The sequence below is a fragment of the Oryzias melastigma genome, linkage group LG22 (genome assembly GCF_002922805.2).
Source record: "Oryzias melastigma strain HK-1 linkage group LG22, ASM292280v2, whole genome shotgun sequence".
Classification (NCBI taxonomy): Eukaryota; Metazoa; Chordata; class Actinopteri; order Beloniformes; family Adrianichthyidae; genus Oryzias; species Oryzias melastigma.
The window spans coordinates 5,640,621-5,644,873 of NC_050533.1; the positions used below are offsets into that span (position 1 = coordinate 5,640,621).

Consider the following 4,253-nt stretch of genomic DNA (forward strand, 5'->3'; position numbering starts at 1 on the left):
CTGGATTAGACTTGATAGAAAGTGTACAAAAAAGTAGGAAATCCAGGAATAATGCTTAAAAGTCACAAACTTCAGTGTTTATTATGCATTCTCATAACCCTCTCAAATGTTGTTTGTAGAGTTTGGATCCATAATAGAAGCAAACACATTAGAAATGACCACCTCCTTCAAGTTTTAGAGGGGTTTCTATTGACATTCAGAGAGAAGGGACCGGGTCCTAATTAGGCTGGCTCGCACATTCCAAGATTCCACCAATCAATGAGCTGCTAATGGGCTGTCAGTCAAACAAAAAGGCTTGGGACAGGTCAGGGTCGCCAGAGGAATGCCTTATTTTCTCAGCAGAACGGGACAAAATAGGCCAAACAAGAGCCTAGCCAATGGGGGCAATTATAGAAAATAATGAGGTCCAACAGTCGTACGAGATGCATAATAAGCAGCGAGGCCGAGGGAGAAGGAATACCGTTAGCCTTTTAATCACTTAATCTTTGTCAAGGTGGGAGTTGAAATGTGCCCGCAGCTCTCCTGCAGGCGGCGGCCTCTGCTCCCGCTTCATCACAGCACCGGCAGGAGAAGGAGCTCCAGACGTTTACGGGTTTGCTTTGAGACAATTGTGTGGGATGTTAAAGGTGTGACACTTGTTGCAAAAAAGAGAAAATTAAAGCGGGGCCGCTACTTCCACTACAGTGTGGAGAGAAATAGGTGTCACCCCGATTTATGGATGTGGAATTCTGGATTTGTTGTGTAATTTAGGATTTGTGCATGCATATTGTTAATGTGTGCGTTCTTCATTCTTGATTTGTAACGTATTTATTACATTATATGCATAAATTAAAAAAAATCTGGATTTTTTTCTTTTTTTTTTAAACGCATCTTTGGAGTTTTTATATTAATTATCATTTATGTGTTTTTAAAGAAATGGGAAAATGTCAAGTTTTACCGGATATTATTCACATTCTAAGTTCAAATCGGCTGATAAGACAACTCTGATGACCGAGCATTCTAGTAAGACTTAAACACATCACTTACGGATGAATCTGTGGATCGTGAAACAACTGAGGTTTTGTGTGTGGATAACAAGTGATTTGTGAGGGATTTTTATAGATTTGTGTGTGTAATTAATTTCAAGCTGTTGTAATTTTTATTTGTGCGTGTATAATTTGTTTTATTTTTATTTTTTGTCATTTTTAATCTATGCACAAAACGTTTTATATGAGTTACAAATCAAAAATTACATACCCACAAAGACTAATCTAGAGTTATGCACAAATCAAGAATTACGTATGCAAAAATCTTGATAATTTACGCACAAATCAAGAATCACACAAGCACAAGTCCTAAATTACGCACAAATCAAGAATACACACGCACAAATCTTAATTTACGTACAAATCAAGAATACGCATGCACAAACTTTAATATACACACAAATCAAGAATTGCGCACAAATCAAGAATATGTGCGCACAAATCCTAATTTATGCACAAATCAAGAATACACACGCACAAATCCTAATTTATGCACAAATCAAGAATACACACGCACAAATCACGCACAAATCAAGAATACACACGCACAAATTACCCACAAATCAAGAATTGCGCACGCACAAATGCAGAATGCACACGCACAAACCCTAATTTACCCACAAATCCTAATTTACACACAAATCAAGAATACGCACAAATTCCAATTTACCCACAAATCACAAATACACATGGACAAATCCTAATTTACACACAAATCAAGAATACGCACACACAAATCCTAATTTACACACAAATCCTGAATCACGCACAAATCAAGAATTGCACACCCACACATCGGAGTGAGTCTATTTTCTCTGCGTACATCAGAGCTTTGTTTGTCTTCTGTCAACAAGGTGACTCGTCTGGATGCACAAATCAGAAACTGACGCAGCAGCTGCATTCCTTCTGTCAGAAACTCTCAATCTGCTGCTTTGATGATGCGTACTGCAGGCCAGACACTGAATTATGATCAAATGATTCACTTCATGAGGCCACCGCTGATGCCAGGTTGTGTCGAATTCACAAGAAAGTAATTCAAACGTTATTTATATCATCAAAGAGACTTAAGCTGCATCTGAATGAAACTGATGATTCATAATGTCTGCTAGTGAATCAGAGTGGGAACTAAGTCCTCAGAGTCTCGGAAAAAATCAACTCTTTTGTGCTTTGAGCCTTTTTCTTAACTTTAAAGATTGTTTACGCAGGCTTTATTAGACAGCCGCGCTATAGATTTGCTTCCTTTATGATATTCACTCTCATTGGGATTTCACAGAGGGACCACTGACGTGCCTGAGTAAAAATAAAGCAGTTTTTATGATGAAGTGTGGAAAGTAAAGAGATCTCTCCCTCTCCAAGGAAGGAAAGTCTCATTTGTGTTTTGCTTGTTAGACAGAGGCAGGAAAAGCAGACTGTGGTTGTTTTTTTTATGTTTTTGCATTCGTTTGGCTTTGCACTCCAACACCGCCTTAATTGCTCGCTGTGAAGCTTTCCTGGTTCGGGTCGCTCTTTGCCAGCGTGTGATGTTTGCACTCTGAATTCACTCCATCAGTAATTTGTACCACTGAAAGGAACTTCATTTGGCAGTCGAGACGATTAGATTTTTCTAATTCCGGGTGGAAAATGAATGCAAGAACAGACACTAAAGTCAGATTACAAACTCTAGAGGTCACAGAAATGCCGTCATCTCAAGAGAGGGAGGTGGATTTTTACACTGAAACTAAAATCAAAAATGCTTAGTCATATTTTTTTCAGTTTGTTAAAGGAAGAAACTGAAAAATATCCATCAAATACCCAACTTTTCATTTTGAACTTTTACAAAGGTGATCATTTCAAGATCCCAGTTTTACCATTGTAAGAACTTAAATAATCAAATTGTCCCACAAAAATTAAAAATTAAAAAAATGTATCAAATCAAGCTTCACATCTAGTCTAAAATATGACTTAGAATTACTTGATTTCCTATTAAAGTATTTTTTTATTCTTTATTCTGTCATAATTTCCTTTTTTGACATTTTAATTTCTTTATGTAAACAAAAATATTAACATTTCATTGTAGTTCTGTGATAGTTTCAGCAGAAATCCCACTTTGTCTTTTATCTCACTGTTCAAAGGTTCATGTATTAACTAGAAATGTTCACCAATATTTTTAAAAAAGACCAGATACATTTTTTTTCAAAACAGGTTAAAAAATATACAATACAATATTTTTTTTCTCTTGTTATAAGTGAACAAATCGACCAATAGAATTAATCAAATTTGTCTTCATACGATTTCTTCAAATAAGTTGTGATATTCTGCTCTTTTCAGACAAAATGTATTCTTGAAATTTACATAATAAGGTATTTTAAGTCAAATAATTTGTCCCCAAAAGTATGAAAAACGTGATATAACTCTAAAGTAGAAACATTTACACACATGCTAATTCTGTTTTTCTCAAAAATATCCTTTTAAGCGCTACAACTGTCCTGACGATCCTCTATCATCTTGTAGTACAGTGAAAATGATCAGCCAATTTCCTCTGTGTCCAAAATACTTAAAATTTGCAAATCAATTAGTTACAGTAATAATGTATTTTAATTATTTTCCTTCAGTGACGATTAGATATTGTGTAATAAGTGTTACTGTTACTTTAAATATTGTTGTGTTTAACCAGTAGAGGGCAGTGTCGCGGAAGTTATCGCTAGATATTTTATTTTGAAAAGACGCAAAGCGGTCGTTTTCCTGTTCGTCTTCCTGTTTAGCTGTCTGCTTCGCGGTTGTTTCATCTCCATGATAGAGAAAATATCCACGAAGTTTTAAGGTAAGTTATTCAAAACATGTAAAAGCCAACTTTCAATATTAATTTGTTGGAGTTATTTGTTAGTATTTCTGGATGATTATTTAGATTTTCGTGGATTTTACAGAGGACGGAAATGTGCGTCGTGGTAGTGAGGAAGCCATGACAGACGTAGCTTGTGAGAAAACGGCGCCATTTCCAGCGTTCCTGAGTGTAAAATAGCTGAAAACGGTGAGTTTTTGTTTTATAATTTATTTCTAACTTTCCCAGTAGCTTGTTAGTAATTTGGGGGTTTTTTTGGTTCATTATCTGTGGTCAGAGTCCACTAACGTATTTTTTATTTTACTTTATTTAACATTTTGTTTGGTCACATCTTTTGCCACAAGACAAACCATTTGTCAAAGAAATTCTGAGATTTTGTCTGTGACCATTTTTGAGTGTGATTTCAAAAT

At 35.6% G+C, this 4,253-nt stretch overlaps 1 long non-coding RNA gene across 4 annotated transcripts in view; it reads left to right on the forward strand.

Annotated features, from left to right (window-relative positions):
• The first annotated feature begins 3,711 nt into the window (after positions 1–3,711).
• LOC112149120 overlaps positions 3,712–4,253 on the forward strand; it is a 17,953-nt gene continuing 17,411 nt past the window's right edge. For all 4 annotated transcript variants that reach the window (XR_002919750.2, XR_004947071.1, XR_004947070.1 and 1 more), the window contains exons 1-2: positions 3,712–3,825; positions 3,929–4,032. This is a non-coding gene — a long non-coding RNA (uncharacterized LOC112149120). The remainder of the gene's footprint in view (positions 3,826–3,928; positions 4,033–4,253) is intronic.